At 46.8% G+C, this 26414-nt stretch overlaps 1 protein-coding gene and 1 pseudogene across 3 annotated transcripts in view; one reads left to right on the forward strand and one right to left on the reverse strand.

Annotated features, from left to right (window-relative positions):
* SAMD4A (sterile alpha motif domain containing 4A) overlaps positions 1-26414 on the reverse strand; it is a 123719-nt gene that overhangs the window by 81678 nt on the left and 15627 nt on the right. The gene's annotated exons all lie outside the window — the stretch shown is intronic.
* On the forward strand, positions 17210-17329 carry LOC136637554 (5S ribosomal RNA; annotated as a pseudogene).

Below are 26414 nucleotides of genomic sequence, written 5' to 3' on the forward strand. Positions count from 1 at the left end.
ACTGGGACCCACTTTTTAGAATGACCATCTGTCCAGGACCCATTGGAATGTCATGGACAGAAGTGACATAATCAAGCAAATTAAAATAAATAATTATAAATCATTAAATTAAAATTAAAGAAATAATTAAATAAGGGGGAGCCAGTTCTGTTCCACCAAGTGAATCTACTCTGAAGTAAGTTCTATTGTGGTCAATGGGGCTTACTCTCAGGAAAGGGTAGGATTGTAGCCTGTGAGCCCAAGCCTATGCATGTCTACTCTGAAGTAAGTCCCATAGTGGTCAATGGAGCTTACTCTCAGGAAAGTGTGGGTAGGATTGCAGCCTGTGAGCCCAATCCTATGCATGTCTACTCAGAAGTAAGTCCTATAGTGGTCAATGGAGCTTACTCTGTAGCCTGACTGCAATAACCCCCCACCCCAAAAAAAAGAATCAGTGAGATTTCCAGCCCTCCCCAGTGCCCAGTTTAAAGTTCTTCTGTTTCAAGCATATCAATACAAAGACCCTCCTGGCTTTACAAGTGCAAAATAGAAAACTTTCCTCTTACCAGTTGAAGCCTCTTCTTTTGTCCTTTTTAGTGGGGGGGGGGGGGGCTGCCTTCTGGAGCAGTTGTTACACTTCAGCTCCATCGGACATTCTGGTGCCCTCACATTCCCCTTTGCCTGGCCTGACCACCAGACCACTACTCATGAGTAAACATGACATGAGGCTGCTTCACTTTCCTCTTTCCTCTCAGCCTGCCTTGACTAAAGCAAGTCCGCCTACTCGCAAGTTAATGCAGCCATGTGGCTTTGTTTCGGATTCAGACATGCAGCCAGGAGGGGGGAGCTTCTCAGGTGTTTTTGGGGGGCTGCATTCACTGGATCAGGACCATTCTGGTGTCCTTGGATTCCTCTCAGCCTGCCCTTTCCAACAGACTATGGCAAGTACACCTACTCATGAATAAACACGAGATACAGCTCACTTTCACTTTCCATAGGGCGCCATGCACTTTTTCTTTTGGGTTTTTTGGCCATAACTTTTGAACGAAAGGAGCTATTGCAATTCTGTTTTTTGCATTGCACCCCATTGGCCATTCCACATCCTACGGTGTATGGCATGACATGGTAGCTCCTAATGCCGCGATTTTAGCACATCCTCCACCCGGGGTGCGTCCTCCCCCCCCGGGGTGCGTCATCTGGTGCAGCCCCGCACCCCCCCAGTGATGCCAGTGGTGGAGAGTTCATGGGAGAGGGAAGGTTTAACAAGGAAGCTGCTTGTTCACAGCTTAGTCTCTTTGCTCATATACACTACATTTGTTTTCACAGGAGGCAGCTTCTTCAATGTTTGCATCCCCATGATCACAGGACGAAAGGTGCATGACTAACATGCAATAAGAAACTGAAGCCCAACCATGACTCCTAGGAGCACATTCATCATGTACTGACAGACGGGTTTCCGTTTCAAACATTACAGAGTTTCTCAGGAAGTAGGGTGGTGTAAGCAGAAAGTGTGAATCAATCTTGAGAAAAAGTTTTACTACTTTTGTTTTACGCATATAAGAACATAAGAACAGCCCCACTGGATCAGGCCATAGGCCCATCTAGTCCAACATCCTGTACCTCACAGAGGCCCACCAAATGCCCCAGGGAGCACACCAGATAACAAGAGACCTGCAAGGCTTCCTGGGAATTGTAGTTAAGAACATAAGAACAGTCCCACTGGATCAGGCCATAGGCCCATCTAGTCCAGCTTCCTGTATCTCACAGCAGCCCACCAAATGCCCCAGGGAGCACACCAGATAACAAGAGACCTCATCTTGGTGCCCTCCCCTGCATATGGCATTCTGACATAGCCCATTTCTAAAATCAGGAGGTTGCGCATACACATCATGGCTTGTACCCCGTAATGGATTTTTCCTCCAGAAACTTGTCCAATCCCCTTTTAAAGGCGTCCAGGCCAGTCGCCATCACCACATCCCGTGGCAAGGAGTTCCACAAACCAACCACACGCTGAGTAAAGAAATATTTTCTCTTGTCTGTTCTAACTCTTCCAACACTCAATTTTAGTGGATGTCCCCTGGTTTTCAGCTCGTGTCTCTAGCCTATACTTCAAGGACACGTGTTGAACACACACCATGCCCACACAATAATGTGGAGTGCCAAGAGCATCTTCTAGTCCAGGAGTCGGCAAACCCCGGCCTGTGAGCCTTTTGCAGCCCTCAGGGACCCCCAATTTTGCCCTCAGGGAGCCCCCAATATCCAGTGAGCCTCTGGTCCATTGGAAAATGCTGGTCTCTGAACAACTTATATCTCCATGTGTTTCTGGCTTGGTCTGTATGTTTTCACTGTGCAAGAAGTGTGTGGCAAACAGTTCATAGATCTCATGTGATTCTACATGCCTGTATTATAGTTATCAAGTATATTATTTACCCCTGCTAATTGGGCAAGAGGCACTTTTTCAAGTGGGTGCTCCTTTTTTTAGCAGGGGGAGAGTAACTGGCCCACCTCACCCCAGCAGTGTCTGTTCTGGTGGCTGTCTGCTGGTATTCATTTGCATCTTTTTAGATTGTGAGCCCTTTTGGGACAGGGAGCCATTTAGTTATTTGATTCTTCTTTGTAAACCACTTTGTGAACTTTTAGTTGAAAAGCAGTATATAAATACTGTTAATAATAATTATTATTATTATTATAAATAAGCTCAGTAAAATTCATTCATTCTTATAGGTTCCTCTAAAATGTATTCATTTATGTTAATTTATTCAAATTTGAAATGTAAATTAATTCTTTTTTTTCCTTGGCCCCTGACACAGTGTCAGAGAGATGATGTGGCCCTCCTGCCAAAATGTTTGCTCACCCCTTTTCTAGTCTGATATGCTTCCTTCTGCCTCTGGAGACGTAACAGGTGTCTGAATTGGGGAATGATTTTTCTTTTTTAAAAATCTGGTGACTGTTTTAAGTGATATATAAATCATTCTCCTTTCTGGGAATCAGAATAACTGTAAAAGGAACTATAGATTTTCAATGCAAATAAATAAACATTTCTTCTAAGATGCTCAGAAGCGTTCCTCCACTCCCCTACCCGCTTAAGAGAGAGAGAGAGAGAGAGAGAGAGGCAGTTCCCATAAAAGCATGACATATATTAAAAACAAACTACCACCAGTGGATTGTGAAAGTTACAACTTGGGGGCTGAAATAGTCATATCTGGAAAATATGAATCAGAGGTAACATAAAAAGTGAACTTTTCCATTCTGCTCTATGTACAGTGCCTGTGTCGTGTTCCAGTCCTTTTGGAAAGGAAAGGAAAAAACTTCTGGAGCAACAGAAGCAACAGCAAAAACCAAGCACTTGGCAACTCAAGCAAGTTTCCATTATTTAAATGGTGGGGGATGATTTCATGTCAGAAGTGAAATGTGGAACCGAGTAAGCTGAGTAACATGTAGCTAAACATATCAGGAACTTGGACTGGGAGGTGAAGCTCCACTGCAACTCTCTCATTGTTGAAGAGCCCAATCCTGCCCTTTCTCCCTGCTGGTGCAGCCTCCCCAAAAAGGAGTGTGTTGTAATCAGCAGGGGAGTGGTGGATTGCAAGCCTTCCCTCCACCCATTCCTCCCCTCCTCCCTGTCCTGGCCCCACTGCTGCTTTACCTGCTCTGGTGGGCCCAGTGGGATATGGTGATGGACAATGAGCACTTCTGCCTCTTGTGGCAGTGCTCTCAAAATGGCCACCAACAAAGTGCTCTGCATGTTGTCAGCAGTCATTTTGAAAAGAGGAGTGGAGCAGCATCTCTCCATTTCACCACAGTCAGTAGTGAGGCAGCTCCATGACTGCATCAATGCTTGCTCAAACCACCATGGGATTGTCTTGGTGAGGCACGGCGGCAGCCATTTGGGATCCGGCCATCATCCATTCTCACGACATGACCGAGCCAATGCAGGCGTCTCTGTTTCAGAAGTGCATACATGCTAGGGATTCCAGCTCATTCCAGGACTGTATTGTTTGGAACTTTGTCTTGCCAGGTGATGCTGAGAATGCGCCGGAGGCAGCGCATGTGGAAAGTGTTCAGTTTCCTCTTCTGTTGTGAGCGAAGAGTCCATGACTAGCTGCAGTACAGAGTTGCTATTGCTACAATGAAACAATATTTGTGCCCTGAAATGAAGGGCTGAACGCAAAGCCCACAGAACCAGCCCACTTCTCCTAACTTTCAGAGGGTTCAGTTTTGCTCAAACGCTCTGGTGGAGGGATCACTGCCGAGAACTGGGGCTCCGGCTTTAAGAACAGGGTAAGGGTTTATTCCTGTCCCAAACACATACACACAGCCCAGAGCCACAAGTACTCCCTGCAGCTTCATGGGGGACAAACTCAGATCTGAAGTTATCTTTGGATGGAAAAAGAGCAGCCGCAAGAAGAGGAACAACAAGCCTTTAATGTTTGCCGAACCAAGAGCTGCCTTTTCATCTCAAAACCAGCATTTGAAACACAAAACACCACTTGAAACGCTGCATGGGGCTTTTCTAAATACAAAAAGGCTGAAGGGTTTGATCATCGGCACTCACAAGCCAGCACAAAGACATACCCAGCGATTATGCAGCTCAAGTGTTACTATTTAAACATTGAAACAGGAAATCTAGGAGTTGGACAGCGTTGAACCTTCGCCTGGAGGTCATCTGCTGCCTTCAAAATAACTCTCAAATGTCAAATGTTTTATGGACTTCAACTTTTCCTTCCCTTTGTGATCTTGCTCGAGAGTGAAGTCAGCCCCTCACCATACAGAGGCTGGTTTTTGCAACTGAAAGCAGACTGTGATACACCTCCCCTGGAAAAGGCCTTGAAGATATTGGACAGCAGCCTGCTAACATGGTTTTATTAAAGCTTTCCTGGACTACATTCTGCTTCACCAAATGCATAAAATTTATTTATTTATTACTGTATTTATAAATCACCTTTGAAGATTGTTCTACATATTAGACCTTATTGGGTCTGGCAGGCCTTATTGGGTCTTATTAGACTTTATTGGGTCTTTACATGGTTGTTCTATGTATATAGAACCCTTCCAAGTGGTATAGACCGCATTGCCTCCATTTTGCTCTCGCGGTCTGAAGGGCTCTGGAGATACAGTCCTCACTGCATCACTTGCACGCAAAACTTCGAGCTTTGCACCACCACTAGCTACACCAGTGCCAGTGTGATAACTGGGCTCTCCCCGTGCCTCGGCAATGTCTCCCTCTATCATCCCTCGTGGTGTGCCCCTCCCCCAGGTGTACATCTGCATAATACTGAAAACTCTTACAAGCACTTCAACCAGGATGGTGATTCCCATGTGCTGGGGCAGCACTGCAAGTTGATATGCTGCTGGTATCATGTAATGTTTGTGGGCAACAACAGGACAGAGGCCATGAAAGTTTCACTTGGGATTACTTGATGAATAATTTACACTCACAATCAAACTTCTGACTGGTCACTGTATCCAAGGTCAAGAGGGGGCTTCTCCCCCCCCCCAGATCTCCCTTCCTCTTTTTAGCACTTGCCTGCATTGCATTAGCTTGGCTTCTTCACAAAATCACCTTGATTTGTTCTATAAACACTTCCAGCTGTGTACCTGTTCGTGCCAGTGGTGTTCCTGGAGGGTTGGCAAAATGCTACGTTTTTCAGGTGCAGGACACCTTTATAAATCCCTCCTCCCTTTTGCCTTTAGAGCCAGTCGTGGCTATGAAAGCAAAGGCATTTGCAGCTGCTACTGGCTCTGAAGGCAAAGGGGAGGGAGCGCTTTACATAGACATCTCTGAGACAGAAAAACTTAGCATTTTGCCCCCCCTCCGGGAACGCCACTGGTTTGTGCCTTGTGGAATGTTCTGTCAATAGATTGCAGAGGGGACGAGCTACTGTCTGGATCATCACTTTGGATTTTTTCCAAGAGCCCACCAACTGACTCACTGCCCAAAGGGTTCGTGGCTGCACATAAATCTGAAAAATATGCCAAGTGGAAAAGCTGTGTGACAGGTGGACCTCTGGCTTAGTAATGGGCAAGGCAATTCTTGCAGTGAAGAACATGGAATGTCCAAAACCTCTTCCAATGCAAGGGTTGATAACAAAAAACTGGGGGGAGCCACAGACTGAATTTAAAACGGCTGAGAGCCAGAGGTTTTGAGCTGCTGCCAGGGATCATGAAGTTAAGCAAATGCCAAGGGAGGGAGTGGCTAAAACTCAGCTCTTTCCCGTTGCTTTACACAGCTTGGGGAAATCAATTGTATATTCATTTTGTGAAAGCAGAGTAGAGGTCCCTTTTCTGTTTGTTTGCAAGGAGCAACTTGCTCCTCTAGAATGTTCCGGGCAGTTGTTTTGTTTCAGTGAGAAAAGTCATGACTAGCTTGTGACAGTCTCTAGTGGGTCATGTGAGATTCACATCACCTGCCACCTAACTGCATACAGAGCCTTTTTAGCACACGGCTGCAGTGTGGGAGGGGGGAAGGGGGGGGAGAAAGGAGGCTCACATGAGAAATGCATTTGCAACTGGACAACTGACTGTGAAAGGGTCACAGGACATGAAACAATGGTCCCAAGAATGAATCAAAACTGGAGTCTCAACTCTGTCACTTAAGAGACCACCTCACTCCTGTTATACCTCATAAGAGCATAACAGCCCCGCTGGATAAGGCCATAGGACCATCTAGTCCAGCTTCCTGTATCTCACAGCGGCCCACCAGATGTCCCAGGCAGCACACAAGACAGCAAGAGGCCTGCATCCTGGTGCCCTCCCTTGCATCTGGCATTCTGACATAACCCGCTTCTAAAATCAGGAGGTTGCACATACCTGTCATGGCTGGTAACGTGTGATGGATTTTTCTTCCAGATATTTGTCCAATCCCCTTTTTAAAGGCATCTAAGCCCAATGCCATCACCACATCCTGTGGCAAGGAGTTCCACAGACCAACTACACACTGAGTAAAGAAATATTTTCTTTTGTCTGTCCTAACTCTCCCAACACTCAATTTTAGTGGATGTTCCCTGGTTCTGCCTACCTCAAGTAGGCAAAGCAAGATGGACAGGGCAGGCTGGAAGGACAAAGCAAAGCTGCAAACAAAAGATGGCCCGGAGCCCATAAGGGAGCAGATCAGGTCCTGCTCTGGAACCCAGGCCATGGGGCTGCAGAGCAATGGCGAAAGAGATGAGGGATGGTGCTGGGCCAGCTCTCATGACACCCAGTTAAAGCCAGCCACATGCTTTCCCTGGAGAGTTTCCAGCTATTGTGACCTTTCCATCCAGGGCTTAAGTCTTTGGGAGGTAAGGAAATCCCAACAAGAGGCAGGCAGGCAGGCAGGCAGGCCCAAGGAGGGGAAAGAACCTCCAGGCTGCCAATAAATGACAAAAGGTTAATACTGGGTGGGAAATCTCCTACCAGCAGCTTGTGCAACATCTGAACTCTAACTCTCAGCAATACGATTTTAAGAGTAGCTTGCAGCTTAGGAAGAGAGAAGGGACAAGACCTTCACATATGTAAAGCTATACAGTGGGGGAAGAAAAACAAGCCTGCTTTGGCTCTTCTGTATGTTTAGTTGGCTCATCACTTCATTGAGCAGACAAATGGAGGGTGCAATCCAGCAAAAAGCACTGCTGTGAACACCTGAATTTTTCGAGCAGAACCTGCAAGTCTTCCCAAAGTAAAAGTCTTCTCCAAAAGGAGAAGGGGGCTCTGCAAAGCTGTGGGTTAGTTGTGCACACAGGATACACTTGACTGCTTTCAGGGTCCAGGCATTTTTTTCTCAGAGCCCAACAGGCATGTTTGACTATTGTACTCTTGCAGGAGGAGAAATTCAGTTATCTCAGTCTTACTCAGTGACTCAGTGGCCTTTTCAGCCACACTAGACGCTGTGCCAGAACCACCTTTCAGAGCGCGATACCATAGTCTTTCGAGACTGAAGGTTGCCAATACAATATACTCAGTGACAAAGAAGTTCTGCTGGGAGGCAGGGCGGGCAGGGATGACAGACAAGGCTGATTCCAGTCCGAGATGGTACATAAACAGCACACTGCAGGACACAAAATTCAGTTTCCTAAATCCCTTTGCTTTCACTTTGAAAAACACAAGTCAATATTCAAGTTTTCAGACTTTAATTCTCTAAACTTTTCAGTACAGGGTCCACACCGTATACTTTACCCATTTTCGTGGGTCAAAATAAATCAGTTTTATAAATGAATGAGTGAAATTTAAATGAATGAGCAAGTTTTACTGTTTGTAATCAGCATGAAAAGAGAACAAAAGAGAAATGTGACAATTACAAAGAAACAATACCGTGCTTAAACTGAGAAATGATATTCAATGAGTAAAAATGTCAAACATTAGCAAATGCTCTGAGCAAAAAAAAAAAGTTGTTGCAGGCAGGATAAAATCTTGTGGCAGGCCAGATGGGGCTCCCAGGCCATAGTTTGGAGAACCCTGCCCTAATCCAACACAAGGTTTGGCATGCTTAAACCCACCACATCAACAAACATGTAACTGAACTGCGCCCATGACTGCAAAGTTACTCCTGGAAGCACGGGACTTACCTGGGACTTACTCCCAGGTAAGTGAGGATAGGATTGCAGCTGGGCAGTCCAATCCTATACTGGGAGTTGCTGCCATGTGCAGCAGCACCAAAATGGCTACCACTGCATCCAGCGGCTACGGCAGGGGTGCCAGAGGTGTCGGGGGGGGGGGTGTCGTACACTTGGTCTCACACTCCCAGGGTTTTGGGTGCTCAGAGTTGTTGGTTCTGAACCCTAGAGCCCTCAAAGATCCCTGTTTGGTAGTACTGCCACCACCCTGTAAGAGCCAGTGCCTCAGTCCAGGGAAACCGAGACCCTCTAGGCTTAACTATATCCCTTATAGGCACTGAGCACTTTCTTTACTTAAAGTCTCAGTCCTCAAGTTACTAGTCCACAATGAGGATTTTTGGTAGCTTGCTGAACGGCTAGGCAGGATTCTGAACCTTTGTCCCCAACAGACAATGAACCTACATGGTAAAAAGATTTTTACTTTATTAAGTACATAGGGTTACAAAAACTTACAAAAGGCAGCAAATGCTAGAGGCATAAAAACTTCTAGGAAACCTATCAGCATAAAACAACAAAGCTAACTGGCTAACTCTATTATTCTCTGACTCTCACCTGGGTCAGCTTCTTTTGTAGATCCTCAGGTCAGTTACCTAAGGGCCACATGGTCCTGGCGGGGCAGGATGTGCACCCACCTCCTCTCTCACCAAGAGACAAAGACCAAAAGACTCTGTCCTCCGAAAGTGGGGCTGGAAGCTCACCCTCTCAGCTCCTCCCTCCCCCTGGAGATCTACAGCTCCATTCCATCCTTGATGGGCTTTCTGGCTGCCTAGGTGCTACATTATCACCTTCCATTGAGTTGTAAATTCATAGCAGCCACTTCTGTGTTACTGTTTTAGCTTGGTTCAGGCTTTACATGTTACTAGGCCTAAACTGTACATATTCATGACAGGGGGGGAAGCCCCAGGCCCTGCAGTGGGATTTCACAAGTCTCCCTGGCTATTTTGCCAGCTCAAACTTGAGCAACTCAGTGTCAGGCTTCTCAGCCTAACACAGAGAACAGGATATGGCGGAGGAGGGCTCCATCAATCCCAACCCCTCCTATCCTGGTTCTTCCCCCCACCCCTGATCACCTCCCCACTGCCCTGAAAATTCTTAGAGCTCTTCTCTTGCTCTGGGTGGAGCACCCTTGAGCTCTTCTCTTGCTCTGGGTGGTGTCTGTCCAGAGCTGGGCCCAGCACTGAATGGCGATAGACTGCTGCTGGAGCGCCCTACATGGCGGGTGCTATAAACGTGCTTAATGGCACATTTACAACACCCAGTGCTGGTGCTCAGTGCCCTTCGGATTGGGCTCCTAGAGTCTACGTAAAAGGCAAGCAGAGAGTAGGAAGTGGAGCCCCTTTCTATGGCCACCATATGCAAAATATTACAGCATCCCACTTATTTTTATTAAAGAAAGGACAGCAAGTTTACATACAAACATATACAGGCATAAATTCATATTATATATTTCCATATTTTCCTTCAATTGTTAAAGTACTCTAAAGCAAGAATAAAGGTGATTATAAATTTGCTTTTAATGCACGGCCCATGGGAGGGTAGTGTGGCGGGGAGAGGGTAAATTGTACTTGGGTCCAGGATCAAAAAGGGGGGCCTAGGTACCAAAGAGGGGTCCAAAAATTTCCTGGGATCAAAGATTTTTCGAACACATCAGGGCTCATAAGAGGGAGTGCAGGGGCTACGTCATACCTGGGCCTAGGGTAAAAATGGGGGCATGAGCGCTAGAAATTTCCTCAGATCTCAGAAAATATTTGCATATATAGTGTAAAGACTTGCATTCACATTTTATGTAAGCCTACACATGTTTAGATATTATAATTCATATAAATTATGATCCAATATCGTATGAAGTTATTATCCGATGGAGAAGGGAAGGGGCCCAAAAGAAACTTTATACCCCCTGATAAAATTCCTCTCAGAGGCCCTGCTTGAATGCAGTTGTGAACACAACTTTTCAAATTATTTCCACCATTTGAACCTGGCCTTTCCCTTTAAATTTGAATATAATTGACCAGTTTTGCTGTTACAACATAATCCCAAATGTTCTCCATTCATTCCTGGAGATAATAAGCACAGTCTCTTAGAGTCTGATGTCTCTTACATAAAGCACTCTGATGGCATACAAGAACCTAGCTCCTTATCTTTTTTGGAAAATACCATCCTCTATGTATGGCAGAAGGAATAATAATGGATCTAGATCAGGGGTATCCAAACCCCGGCCCTGGGGCCAATTGTAGCCCTCAAAGACTCCTCAAAGACTCCCTCAGGGAGCCCCCAGTCTCCAATGAGCCTCTGGCCCTCCAGAGACTTGCAGGAGCCCGCACTGGCCTGATGCAGCTGCTCTCAGCGTGATGGCCAACTGTTTGACCTCTTGCATGAGCTGTAGGACGAGGGTTCCCCCCCACTGCTTGCTGTTTCACGTCTGTGATGCAGCAGCGGCAGCAAAGGAAAGGCTGACCTTGCCATTGCAAGATCTTCATTCATTCATATAAGTTCCACCTCTAATATATTCATTTATGTAAATTTATTCAAATTCGAAATGTAAATTGATTCTTTTTTTTCCTGGCCCCCGACACAGTATCAGAGAGATGATGTGGCCCTCCTGTCAAAAAGTTTGGAGACCCCTGATCTAGAATAATAACTAGATCTATAACACAAAATCCTAGCCAAAAGTATTTTAACAATTTTCCAGAAAATTTTCACCTTCAAACATATCTACCACATAGGGATTTTCAAAAGTATCCAGTTTAACACAGGTCACAGCTTTCTGATTTTCTTGGTGTAGAATCTGAGTTACCTTAGGATGTTTTCTTAGCAGAGTGTACACACAGCAATTACTACAAATAACCCCCCCCCCCCCCGAACATATGAATACAACTTTAAGGTCCAACAAGTCGAGAGTAAACTCGGAAGTGGCTCTTGCACAACCAGGAGAGATTACAGAGTGGAGCAGGAGAGGGGAACAAAATCAAAAATAAATCATTGGCAAGAGTAATTGTCAGGAAGTTTGAAAAGGAGCCACATGTAGCTTTGGCACACTTGCGCAGCCAAGTGGCCAAGAGTGAAGGCCAAAAGTCCTCTGCCTGGGACCCTGGACAGCAGATATCAGTCCATTTTTAAGGCATTACTGAGACAGACCAACCCATCAAGTACCATCCGTGTTGGTCAAACTTCACCTGGAGTACAATGTTCAGTTATGGGCACCTCATTTTAAAGATGCAGCCAAACTGGAGCAGGTTCAGAGAAGAGCAACGGGGATGATCAGAGGGCCGGAGAATAAGCCCTATCATGAAAGGCTGAGGGAACCTGGTATGTTTCTCCTGGAGAAAAGAAGGTTGAGAGGGGATATGACAGTGTCTTCGAAGACCTGAAGGGCTGTCATGTGGAAGAAGGGACAGACAGGCACTTGCTGGAGATGCTCTAAGACAGGGATGTCAAACTTGTTTCAAACTGACACCTGCTTACCTGTCTCAGACCTCCTCCCAAGAAAAGATAGCCAAACCTGTAGCAACCATCAATACAGTGTAACAGAGAAGGAAAGAAGGGACAGGGAAAGCGTGAACTTAGGGGAAAGCTTAAAAATTAACTGTTCTGCTAAATTAACTGCTCTGCTAAAATGTCAAGGTAGTCCTATCAGCGGCCAATGTTTCTTGGCAAACTAACAAAGTGTCTAGCTAGCTAACCACAAACTACTGAAGAGCTGGACCTCATGTCCTTGGCAGAGATACACACATCTTGACAAAAACATTCACTCACTAGAGAGACTCTGTAGCTTTTACTGTAATGCTTTTGGCCAAAAGGTACATATAGACAAAAGCTAGGATAAGATAGTCTTGCCCCAAATTGTAACCCACATATGGGGACATAGTAGTCATTAGAAGCAGGCCATAGGGGACTAAAAGTTACCTGATTTTAGAAAAGTTTAAGAGATACTTAATAAAAGACCCTAGTTTGGCAGAGAGGCCCCACAGGTGTTCAACATTTACATTAACACAAGGGAAAGTATGCTGATAAGATAAAAGGTACCAGGCAAAGCATATTGTGTCATCTCTTTTAAGGAGGTTAGTAAGAAGACCTGTCAAAATAATTTTAATTGGATTGATGGATGTGAATAAGGTTTAACACTGGGTAAATGGTATTATAGCACACCCTACTGGTTTTTGTCAATATGTTTAAATGCCTAATTTTACCTTTTATGGAAACCTGTAACCTGAAACATACCTATCAGGTGTCTCTAATGTTATCTATAGCCTGTTGGGAGTTTGCCCCATCTATGATGTGAAATTTCAGCCAATGGGAAGTCTAGATTTTAGGACAAAGAACCAGAAATGCATAAAAGTATCCCACCCCTCTGAAGAGCGCCTTCTGGATTTGAGCTGAGCCTCCCAGAGACCACGGGCATGCCTTGCTGAAACAATAAACAGCCTTCATAGCCTTCCACCTTTCAGTGTCTTGCTTATTTGATCTCAGCGGCATGGACAGACCCACCCCTGTCTACCAACTGGCACTGCCCTTTGGGGCAGGGTACAACAACACAAAGGGTTGAAGCTCGCATTCATGGTGCCTGCTAAGGGCTGGAAGTGACATCATTATGCAGGAAGTGATGTCACCAAGCAGATGATGGCCAGAAATAAGCACTTTGTTCTCACATAGAAACTCAATAGCTGCAAATGACAGAAGAGAAAATGTGCAAATTGATCATATTTTCAAGATATTAGAGAGCCCGTTTATCCACGAAAGTCGAGTGTTGGGAGAGTTAGGACAGACAGAATAAAATATATTTCTTTACCCAGCGTGTAATTAGTTTGTGGAACTCTGCCACAGGAAGTAGTGATGGCATCTTGCCTGGGTGCCTTTAAGAGGGGATTGGACAAATTTCTGGAGGAGAAGTTCATTAAGGGTTACAAGTCATAGTAGGTATGTGCAAGCTCTTGGTTTTAGAGGCAAGCTGTCTCTGATTGCCAGGTGCAGGGGAGGGCACTGGAATGCAGGTTGTGTCTGTTGTCTTGTGTGCTCCCTGGGGCATTTGGTGGGCCACTGTGAGATACAGGAAGCTGGACTAGATGGGCCTTTGATCTGATCCAGCTGGGCTCTTCTTAATGGAGGCCAGATAAATTACTTCCAGGGGGCACATTCACCCAAGGGCCTTGTTTGACACTCTATTTTAGAAAGATTTCCTGCCACAGGCAGGAGGTTGGACTCCGTGATCTTGTGGTCACTTGGTCCAACCTTTCAACTCTATGATTTGGTCTATGATGACCTTCCAACAATATGATTCTATGCTATTAAATAGTACAGTATGTGCATAAGCTATGGGAATGGACCAGAGGTAGTTGGTAAAACACTTCTTTTGCAGGCAGGGTTCCAGGTTCAATCTGCAGTTAAAAAATTTCACAAGTGTGGAAGATGAGAAACTCACTTGGGATAGCAGACTTTTTCTAAAGATGGCCTGTGGAACTCCTTGTCACAGCATGTGGTGATGGCATCTGGCCTAGAGGCCTTTAAAAGGGAATTGGAGAAATTTCTGGAAGAAAAATCCATCATGGGTTACAAGCCATGGTGTGTAATCTGCAACCTCCTGATTTTAGAAATGGGCTATGTCAGAATGCCAGATGCAGGAGAGGGCACCAGGATGCAGGTCTCTTGTTATCTTGTGTGCTCCGTGGGGCATTTGGTGGGCCACTGGGAGATACAGGAAGCTGGACTATGGCCTGCACTATGGCCTATGGCCTGATCCAGCAGGGCTGTTCTTATAGCAATTTTCACTTTTCCTTTTTTCCAATGAACATTTGAATTAAGAACGATATATAGAAAGTTTGGCAAAATGATGGTATCGAAACAAGCAATATATCCAGAAAGGCTTAATGATTTGTTTTCTAAGATGTAGTTGTTAATGTTACAAAAGACAAATGCAGCAATAGCAGGCAAACTGGGAGCAGAAATGCAATGGTAAAATACAGGATGTGTAATGGCAAAATCTTTGTCAGGAGAATTGGGAAAGACAATTCTCTGGTAGGATAGATCTTTTAGAGAACATTTCTCTGAAATAGTGTACAGATGGCATTACACCCTAGTTAGATTTGTTGGAGATGTGACATTGCTTGGGGCACTTTTCTCACAGTGAGGGTGTGTGTACTTACAGGAATACTGGAAAGGTATTTTGACACAGATTAAAGAGGCTGTTGGTTATGAACTTCCCCTAAATCCGGTTATGAGATTGCTGGGATGCCTTCAGGGGTGAACGAGGAAACAGTTCACTATAGTGAATTATGCATTCGTAACTGCAGGTATTCTTTTAGCAAAAACCTGGAAGCAGCAAAGACCTCCATCTGTTTTGGTTTGGAAGCGGAGGATACGACACTTACGCCCAAGTGTATCTCCCACCATTAGCGCCAATGCAGTGTACACCACAGAGGCACATGCTATCAAATGGTGGGGGAGCACCATCAGGGAAACTTTGGTTCCCTTACCTCAAGGTAAGCTCCTTGTTGCCTTGTAGGTCTGTTTAGATCAGGGGTGCTCAATATGTCGATCGCGATCGACTGGTAGATCGCGAGGCAAAATGAGTCGATCGCAGGCTTCTCTCCCATCCACGCATCCCTGGGAGTGAGCCCCTGGCAGGCTTGTGAGCCCAGGGAGTGAGCCCCTGGCAGGCTCCTCCCTGGGAGAGGAGCCGCTGGCAGGCTTCGCTCCTGTCCACACATCCCTGGGAGTGAGCCCCGTTGACGCTACTGGGGCTGACTCGTGAGTAGACCTGGAGAGGAGCTGCTGGCAGGCTTCTCTCCCATCCACGCATCCCTGGGAGTGAGCCCCGTTGACTCTACTGGGGCTGTCTTCTCTTTCCCCTGTTTTTGCACTGGTATGTATGGAGATCTGCCCCCCCCAACTTCCATCAGTTAGTTCTATGTGCAAGGGGTTTTGCACTGGTCTTGCTGTGATGTCTATATAGAGATCTTCCCTCCCCCACACCTTTCCCCTGTTTTTGCACTGGTCTGTATAGAGATCTGCTCCCCCCTCCCCTTGTATTGGAATCGAGGAAGATCTGGTGAGGAGGTAGATGTGGTGTCAGCAGTGGCCCCTTTAAAGGAAAGGCCTGGGCACCCAGCAGAGTGTGCTGCACAGCTGCAGCCACTTGAAGGTAATAGGGCCCTCAGGGATATAAGAGCACCTGAGGCAGGAAGGGCTCCACTTATTTATGTGAGTCAGCCTTTTCCTACTTGAAGATCATTAAGTCCAAGTACCGTTCCACCATGACTAACATTTGGAAGTGTGCTTGAAGCTGGCTGTCAGCTGCTACTGTCCAGACTATGCATCCTTGGCTGATTCACTTCAGTGCAAGTCATCAAAGTAAACTCAAGTAATTACAAAAAATGTTTATAGTTAATTATGTTGTGTTGTGCAATATTGGCTCATGCGGTTATGCAAGGTACACCAACACACATTGTACACATAAATGTTATATGTTATATATGGCGCGAACATTGTGTAAAAAAAACTCTGGTAGATCTCTGGGCCTTGCTGGGTTTCAAAGTAGCTCTCGAGCCAAAAAAGTGTGAGCACCCCTGGTTTAGATCAATGCCAGCTCTTTGGCTGATGCAAGTCCGAGTAGACCCAAGGAGGTAATTTGAGGCTGACAGGGGGATGGGAGAGGATATTAGCAGCACCACTGCCACAGAAACCCACCCCCCCCCCCGCTCTCCCCCAACATACTTCACAATGGCCCCAATCCCCACCCAATCTTTCCCCTCACTGTTGCACCAACTTATCAGCGCTGGGGAATCTAGGAGAGCTGCTGCCACAATGCTGGCCTTACTAGCTGTTTGCAGTAGTGGCCCAGCAGCGCGCAACAGCGCATCCATTTTGTGACACCGCACATAATGCTGTGCTGCGAGTTCCGGCAGTGCAGTTGGGGGATAGGATCGGGCAGTCAATGTTCATCCTTGAATAGCACGTTCTCAGAAAATTTAGGAAGGTAAATGATGGGAAAGTTCAGAAGCACAAAACACAGAAGAGAGGGAGGGGATATGCAGAGGAGATCGTTGAGCGAGAACACAACTCTCCTCTCCTTCACGTTCCTCTTTGCTGTGTCACCTCTTACTTTTCCAATCCAGGGAATGGGAGGGGGAGCAATGGAGGCGAGAGGGTGGGCACACTGAGGTGCTCTCCACCAACCTGGTGAAATGCTCTCATCTCGACAATATCACAAAGGTGTCAGCCGCCTTGGGCACTTGCTCTGGCACGCAAAAGGCAGGATATGAATTTTTCAGATAAATGAATTCACTCAACTAGCAGGAGAAATGCCAACATGGAAAGTTCCTCCACTATCCAGACTTTCTGGGCAGTTGTTCTACAGCGCCAACCACACTGTGAAGGTAATCTATGAACTGGCCCCAAGAGCAATTAAGAGAGAAAAGGGGGAGGAGACATAGCAAAGACTGACATCATCTCAAGGCCACCAGCTTAAACAGAATCCATTCTACTGCCTTTCCTGAGACAGACGGCTTTTGAGTGGTCCAGGATGAGTGCCTGGTGCATCATCAATGGCAGCAAATGATGTCTTGATAACCAGGAGCTTCTTTCCAGCCTTTGGAGTGCAATACCCATGAATACTCATAGGAAGGCGGAGAAGTTGACTCCCTTCTGACTATGCTCAAGCATACCCTGCACATGCCTGATCTTATCTGATCTCGGAAGCTAAGCAGGGTCAGGTCTGGTTAGTACTTGAATGGGAGACCGCCTGGGAATACCGGGTGCTGTAGGCTTATACCATGATCTCAGAAGCTAAGCAGGGTCAGGCCTGGTTAGTACTTGGATGGGAGACCACCTGGGAATACCGGGTGCTGTAGGTTTATACCATAGTCTTTTGAGACTGAAGGTTGCCAACCAAAGCAGTTTGAACTGGAAGATGCAGAGAGGCAAGGAGAGTGCCCTGGAGGTTAGCAGATGCATCTTTGGAATGCAGTTGCTCTCTCTTTGGGGACCCAATGCAGGGTCAGCACTTTCCCCCTCTCCTTATAGGAATATATTTGTCTCCAACATGCTCTGTTTAGGTACTTGTACCTAAAGCAAATTTTGAAAGGGCGCCACAGAGGCTGATGCTCTCGCAGCCAAAGGAAAGGAAAGCTGGTAGACTCCCCCTGGAACTTCTCACCATTCATAATAGCAGCAACAAGTTTGCTTTTCATTTGCAAGGACTGCAAATCCCTTTAGCACTTTACTGATAAGCTTCATATTCTTTGCAGCAGCTGGGGGCCTATTGAGAGAGGGGGAAAGTATTGCACAGTTTAGCAGCAATTAATTTTGACACAGTGCGATGTTGGGTCTGTCAAGCATTACAGTCTCCCAGAAAAACAAAATCACAGAGATCAGCGGCATAGCGAGAGGCGGTGCAAAGCACTAATTTTTGCAGGGCACCTCACTGCAATGTGCAAGCAGCCCCTCCCCCGAGGAGCCATTCTGGAGCAAAACAGAGGCGGGAGGGGAGGGGCTGCTTGCATGCTGCGGTGAGGAGCCCTGCAAAATTAGTGCTTTGTACCCCCTCTCGCTATGCCACTGACAAGCATAGCTTGTATAATGCTCTAAAAAGGCAACACAATAACCCAGCAGTCCTAGCAAAAATCATTGTGAGAACCTTGGGTGTCATTGGTTTTGAAATATTATATATTATAGGTTCATTTATGTCCAGTTTACACTTTCATCTCCTGCTGCCCTTACTATGCTTTTCAGAGGGAAAGTGGCAATCTCAGAAAACCTTATTTGTACAGCAAAGAAGCCACGGATGCATCTTTACCTTGCAGGTTCTTCCTTCATGCTGGGGACGAGGTTTAGTTACCGCACACAATGTTAATGTAAGAAAAATGGTATACTACTGTCTTGCAACCCACGACTGCTCTCTGAAGCAATTCCCACCATGTTCAGGGGGCCTGGTTGAGGATTGCAGAAGGGCAATCAACTTGGTCTGTTGCTTCAAAACAACAAAGAGTCACTTACAGACTTCGCTACTGTTCTCATAAGAACATAAGAACATAAGAACAGCCCCACTGGATCAGGCCATAGGCCCATCTAGTCCAGCTTCCTGTATCTCACAGCGGCCCACCAAATGCCCCAGGGAGCACACCAGGTAAAAGTTCCTGGTGTAAAAGTTCTCGAGTTCCGCAAGGCTACTGTGGAAGAAGCATTCATGGCTCAGAGACCATTTTTACCAGTGGAAGCACTACTGGGCAGTGGCATAGCTAGAGAGAATGCAAAGCACTAAGTTTTGCAGACAGACTCACTGCAGCATACAAGCAGCCCCTCCCCCTTTGGAGTCAAGCGTTCCACCCCGTGTTGCTCCCCTGCCCAGAATGGCTCTGAAGGGGAGGGGCCCCTTGCACACTGCAGTGAGGCTGTCTGCAAAACTTAGTGCTTTGCACCCCGTCTAGCTATGCCACTACTACTGGAGTACCTCCTATAAGGCATGTGCGCATAACGGGTAAAGAGAAAGAGGGCTCCGGCACACAAAGCCAATATTGCAATACAAGAAATTACTACATGCCATGAGGCTACCAGAATGAAATTCTCATTCATTCAGCCCACTCCAACGCAAATCCTCATGTGGGGTTACAGCCGTGCCACTGCAGGCTGCACTGCATCCCATGGGGGCTTTCTGGCAGCTGGGGGTCTCCTCGAGGTGAGGGGACATATGTTCCCTTGTCCTGAGGTAAGCCCCAGCAGATACAATGGGTCAACACCAGCTCTATCGCCGGCACAAGTTCTGCATTGATCCTTGCAGGCCGATCAGGTCTGGGAAGGAGGTTTGGATACTGTGCTGCTGGTGCTGTCGATCCTGCCCCTCTTGAGCCCAATCCAACCATCCCATGCCACCATCTCCACCTACCCCCACCCCATTTCATCCCCTCCCTGCCCTCCCTCTGCACCAGACTTATGTGGTTCAGTGGGCTTCCCTCCAACTGCCGGCGTAAGCAGGAAGGCTCTGACCTTCCCACCCGAGTGCCCGGCCTTCACATTGCCACAAAATGCTTTACAGGCCTTTTGTGACAGCTGTAACGCCAGCTGCATTCCACATGCTGGTGGAGTGCATGACCCACTGGCACAGGCCCAGCATAGGATTGGGCTGTTGCTATCTTTTGACAGCTAGACCTCTAACATTGCAATCCTAACTTGCGCTAGAAACAGGTAGGCCAGCAGGCCAGCACCGTATCCAGCGCAAGTTTGGACCAAAAGTAGCGCAGCTCAAGGCAAGGGGAATCGCTTCCCCTTACTCCATATCGCAGTGCAGTGGTCCCAATGGGTCTACTTGGATCTGAGCCACCTCAGGAGGTGGCACAGATCTGAACAGAATGGAGCAACCAAAGGCTGCTAAGTGCTACCCAGGAACAGAGGTCAGCATCTGGCATAATCGCCAGCTCCTGGCTCTGCCTCCTGTTCCCCGCCTGCCTGCCCGCCCCTGGGAACACCCACCTCCCCCACCTAGAACACCTGTCTCCCCACTCTCCCCACACACACACCCAGACCATTGTGCCATCAAGCTCGGCCAGAACAACTCACCTGTCCTCCAGGGCCCACAGCAGTGTGGGAAGACTGGCACACGTCCATGCACCAACCCAATTCCCTTCAGAGTGGCACAAAAGTGCTTAACGGCACTTTTGCAACACTCTTGGGCCAGTGCAAGGGACTTGCGCCAACCCAACTCCCCCTTAGGATTGGGGCCTAAATAGTCATTCTGAAGGAGAATTCGCTCAAACGTTTTCCTGTTTCATGCTTGGTCCCAGGCCATGGTCTGAAGGCATGTTATGTGTTATACTGAGGCTGAGCAGGTCGAGGTCTGATCAATGCCTAGAATGGGAGACTGCCCAAGAGCCTGGCGTAGGCTGGCTTGAGTTTTGCAGAAGAAGGGTGGACTAGAAATGCAACAAATTCATTCCAGGTTAGTAATGCAAAAGAACACCATATACATTGTAAAATCTTTCACACAACGATGGGTGGGGCTGTTGGGTTTGTTTTACCGTGCAAAACACCACGCACATAAATTATGCCAGATAAATTCTGTATCATTATACGATAAAGTACAAGGACGTCTGCTTGGCAACCAACTCATTCATGAAAAAGATGGGCAAGCTCCAAGGGCCCAACACTAACAGCTTGCTGATTAGTGGCAGTAGTGCAGCTAGAGGGGAGGCACAACAGCATAAGAACATAAGAACAGCCCCGCTGGATCAGGCCATAGGCCCATCTAGTCCAGCTTCCTGTATCTCACAGCGGCCCACCAAATGCCCCAGGGTGCACACCAGATCACAAGAGACCTGCATCCTGGTGCCCTCCCTTGCATCTGACATAGCCCATTTCTAAAATCAGGAGGTTGTACATACACATCATGGCTTGTAACCCGTAATGGATTTTTCCTCCAGAAACTTGTCCATTCCCCTTTTAAAGGCATCCAGGCCAGATGCCGTCAGAAGCAGTTATTGCAGGTGCTGCAACAACTGTACAAACAGCCTGTCCCACTCACCAATGGAGCCATTCCAGGCAGAATCAGAGTTCCACAGCCTGATTAAGAGGAAACCACAGTTAGTGGTAAATATGGCTAAAGTCAGTTGACCCTGGTTAAGCACAGGGAAGGGAGGAGGTAATTCATGACAATTCACCAATCGTAGATGTAGCAGAGAAAAGGTTAATTGAGTTTCCACGACAGGCACTTGGAGATCAGAACAATGGCCTCTCTGATAAAATCCTGAATTCCACAGAGAAAGCTGGATCCTTCAGCTGCTTTGTACCATCCTCCTAGGAGACTGCTCAGCATTCTGTCCCCCCTCCTCCCTGATGAAACTGGGGATAACCCCAAGGGGAGGGACAGGAAATAAAGCCGGCTGTCAAAATACCAGCGCAAGGCTTTCAGGAAAAAAATACCCCATCTCAAATGCTGCATTAATTTGACATTTGCTTTACGGGAAAACAGAAGCCCCCATGGTCCACCACAGGCCACCTGTTCCTGGCACACAGAGGGGACTTTCAGAAGCTCAGGCACAGAGCAGCCCTTCAACCCATCCACTGGCTCTTGTCCCATCTAGCACAGGCTACTAGGTTAGCCGGACTAGCCAGGGGACAGATCCTCTGCAAAACAGAGCTGGAAGACAAAGACAACCCAAGGCAAGAATGGCTTTTGCCAAGTGCAACAACCGCTGTGTGTCAGACCTGGTCGTAAAGGGACCAAATTTTAGCAGTTGTGGGGAGCTGGGGACAGGGCTGAAAACCGCGCACTCTTTTCCCTCAGCGGAATCACTGGTTATGGTGAGATTTTTTCTGTCCCTGAAAGGAATTGCAGCATAAAGTGCAGGAAGACGGAGGGCTTTTGGGGAACTCAGTCCATTGCATCTTTGGGCGCTCTGGTAAACTGACCCCAGACAAACACCGTCAACTATTCCACACAGCCACGATGCGGGCATTTGAACAACGGGCCTGCTGCCGACTGAGCGTCACTCCCTTTCAAAATCAAGGTCTGTGTTTCAGCAGTGGCTGTTAGAGTGCTTTATTTCTGTTTTTAATTACAACTGTAATTCGGCATTCCGGACTTCAAGCTGACTTTGGCATTCCAGGACCAAAAGCAAAGAGAATAGCCGTTCATTGAATCATTCACTCAAGGGAGAAGGTTGGCGCGAGGGGCAGTGACAACATTTGGCTGAGTTGGTAGCCTTGCGTCCTTCCCTGGAGGCATTTCAGCCTTTGGCTGCCAGAGGGGAGCCTCCGGCCTGGGCTATGGCCCGGAAGCACACCAGCACCAACCCTGTAGCACCCCATCATTGCTTTGAGAGACTTTTTGCAGCGTCGCAGCCAGGGGTGCAAGGACACCAATGACCCGGGCAGCGGTGGCTGCACTGGTAAATGGGCTGACACTCATCCAGAGAGCATGTTAAAGGAGTACGTGGTGCAGCCTGCAGCTCTCTCTATCAATGGGAGAGGAGAGCGAAGAACAGCAGCAGTGGTGGAGATGTCTGGCCCAGCAGGGAAACCTCCCCTTTGAACAGCGTTTGTTGCAGCTGGAACTAGAAGGTGCAACGCACTCAGACCGCTGCTCCATTAGCAGTGTTTGGTTTGTTTCCAGTTGCAATTTACGGTGCCAACATGGACCTTTAAAACCCTTTTAGGCTTAAGGGTTTTAAAGGGACATCTAAGGGAGCACCTTTGCTGATGTGAGGTGGCCCACCTCATGAGATCACTTGGGAATCCTCCTGCAAGTGCCATCATTGGCTGAGGCTCTGTGGGTGGTGACAAGGGGAGGCTTCTCCATAGTGCTGTGAACCAGAGAACACTCTGTCTTGAACTGAGAACTGCTCCGTCCCTAGGAGTGTGCTTGTCTGTTTCTTTCTGCTTTTTTTGATGCAATGCTTTCAGTTTCAGTTTGTTGCAGGTGATGATTATTTTTTATTGGGTGTCTCTTTGTATTTTAACATTGGTTTTTAGCATTGTAAGTTGTCTTTTTTTCCCCCAAATACGAAAGGCAGGATGTAAACATTTCAATAATATTTTAAAGTAAATATACACATATACGAACCTAAACTCAAATTATTAAGTTATAATTCATTCTACTTCTTAAAACTTAATTCACTGAGCCACAACCACAGTTCAACTTCCTTTTTGTAATTCAAAAAAAAAATATCAAACCCCTTGGCAATGAACAATCTCCTTTTCAATCTAATAAAGCCACTGGCTTAAGAATACTCAATGGCCCAAATGCCTGACCCAGATCTATCCAAGAGTCAGCCTTGGACTCTTGCGTCAGGAGTTAACAGGACTGGTACAAAGAATTAGGACCACCACCACCTGGGGTATTTTGCACAGCTGCCTACCAGCTAGCAACCAAAGTGGGAAGCTCCCAGGGACTGGAATGTCTCCATCTACCCAGGCCAACAATCAGCTTTCCTCAACAGGAAGGGCTATCAAAAATTCCTGGATGGACTGGGAACCTTTCCTGGCTTTTTCTGACCCCTCGGCTCCAACCTCTTGACTCAACGGATTCCTGCGGTTCAGCATAGGCAACCCTTGAGCTCCCCTCTGCCAAAATGTTTTACGTCTCTCACACCGAAGCTCACCGGTTACTACACTACAGGCAGAATCTAGTAAGAAGCACAAATTTCTGTACCCTGAAAAATTCAACTTTCATTTCTTAAAAAATAAATAAAGTAGCTAAAAATAAATTTCTTCATCCTTAAGTCTGTAGCACCCTATATATCCTCCAAACTCCTGTAGTTATATTCATCCACAAGTGTGACAGCTTTTCCAGCAGTTGTTTGTTGGTGTCTTTGACTCAAAAAACAGCCTGAGATCCTGTTTGGGACATAAGAACAGCCCCACTGGATCAGGCCATAGGCCCATCTAGTCCAGCTTCCTATATCTCACAGCAGCCCACCAAATGCCTCAGGGAGCACACCAGATAACAAGAGACCTCATCCTGGTGCCCTCCCTTGCATCTGGCATTCTGACATAACCCATTTCTAAAATCAGGAGGTTGCGCATACACATCATGGCTTGTACCCCGTAATGGATTTTTCCTCCAGAAACTTGTCCAATCCCCTTTTAAAGGCGTCTAGGCTAGACGCCAGCACCACATCCCGTGGCAAGGAGTTCCACAGACCAACCACGCGCTGAGTAAAGAAATATTTTCTTTTGTCTGTCCTAACCCGCCCAACACTCAATTTTAGTGGATGTCCCCTGGTTCTGGTATTATGTGAGAGTGTAAAGAGCATCTCCCTATCCACTCTGTCCATCCCCTGCATAATTTTGTATGTCTCAATCATGTCCCCACTCAGGCGTCTCTTTTCTAGGCTGAAGAGGCCCAAACGCCATAGCCTTTCCTCATAAGGAAGGTGCCCCAGCCCCGTAATCAGCTTAGTCGCTCTCTTTTGCACCTTTTCCATTTCCACTATGTCTTTTTTGAGATGCGGCGACCAGAACTGGACACAATACTCCAGGTGTGGCCTTACCATAGATTTGTACAATGGCATTATAATACTAGCCGTTTTGTTCTCAATACCCTTCCTAATGATCCCAAGCGTAGAACTGGCCTTCTTCACTGCCGTCACACATTGGGTCGACACTTTCATCAACCTGTCCACCACCACCCCAAGATCTCTCTCCTGATCTGTCACAGACATCTCAGGAATGAGCTGACAGACAGCACAGACAGCTCAGACATGAACCCACCTTTTCCTTTATTCTGCTATGTAAACTGCTTTGTGAACCGCTTTCATTTGAAAGGCAGTGCAGAAATATTTTCAGTAACTAGGACTTAAGGAGAAACAATTGCAAACATTTATACGGGTCACAGTTCAGCATCCCTGGATGCATAAAATTATATTAGCTTTATAGCACAGAACACACCCAGCTCTGGGAATTCCTGGTCTGTCAATCTTGGAATTTGTGGCAAATATCCCATGGCACAAATAAATCATCCGTCAGCTGCCCTATTGTCCTCACATGGAACCTTGGTAGGCATGCAGGCTGAGGGGTGAACCCTCTAATCAGCAGCCATGACAGAGTTCAGAGAGTGGGTATGCAACACTAGCAGCAGTTATTTTGGATGCATTAATGCAGAGCACAAGAACGGCAGGGAGATTATCTCTAGCGTCACACACACACGTGTCACACATCCACTTATATGGTTGAACATTCACTTTCTGGGCTGAGGAAGGGAAAACCAAACACCACTTTAATTCTCTGGCTTTCCTTTGGGCTCTGACACACACACACACACACACACACACACACACACACACACCTCTTTGGTCTCCAGTTTTCATCCAGGATTTAGACACTTAAGAAAATCAAACCCCCAAACCCCTGTCAAGACCACCTCACGAAATCTCTGGTCTCTCTTTGCAAACTTGGTTTGTGAATCAGAAGTTAGAATAGAGACTGCATAGCGCTCATCCTACCATCCATGGAATCCATACCATGGAATGCCCCCCTTCCCTTGTCGAGCAACTACACCAACACTAATAATGGCAAACAACTGTTACCCTGCACATGCCCGATCTTGTATGATCTCGGAAGCTAAACAGGGTCAGGCCTGGTTAGTACTTGGATGGGAGACTGACTGGGAATACCGGGTGCTGAAGGCTTATACCATAGTCTTTCGAGACTGAAGGTTGCCAACTACCAACCGAGATTGCCCATAATCCTGGTTTCTAATCCCACTTCGAACCGGGGCCCATAGACTTCAAGATCAACATTCTATTCACTGGCTCAAAAAAGTGGCACTTCTGTTCATGTCAGACCTCATTTGCTGCCAGGCACATACTTCTGATCAAAACTACCATGGAAGGGAGTTTTAAAAATACCTCAGTTCCAAAACATTTGGATTCAGGATCACAACAGTTATGTAAGTGTCCAGCAACAGCCTTCTCTCTTACAGTTCACATGTCCAAGTTCTGGAATTTGGTATTGGTCTATGCAGTGATCTAATCAATTATTATATAAAAAGGAAGCAAACCCAATAGCAGACCCCACCCCCAACCTCCACCCCCCACAAAAAGGAAGGATTACCAAGAGAGGCTTTTCTGGGCACAAGAGGAAACCTGAACTTTGAGATACAAGATATACCATCATGTTATTGGAGAGGGGAACAGGGGAAGAAAAGACTGTATATACTGTTTTAAGTTGCCTCCTACCAAGTCAAAATATTGGTCTTGCTAACCTAGTACTGTCTGCTCTGGCAGCAACTCTCCAGGGCCTCAAGCAGGATTATAGTGGGCACTTCTTATCCCTGGGGGTTTAGTTCCAGACACCCCCCGCCCTACCCGCAGATAAGGAATTCTGCGGATGCTGGGGTCCACTCCTGAAACTCACACAATT

Source organism: Tiliqua scincoides, chromosome 1 (assembly GCF_035046505.1).
Source record: "Tiliqua scincoides isolate rTilSci1 chromosome 1, rTilSci1.hap2, whole genome shotgun sequence".
NCBI lineage: Eukaryota > Metazoa > Chordata > Lepidosauria > Squamata > Scincidae > Tiliqua > Tiliqua scincoides.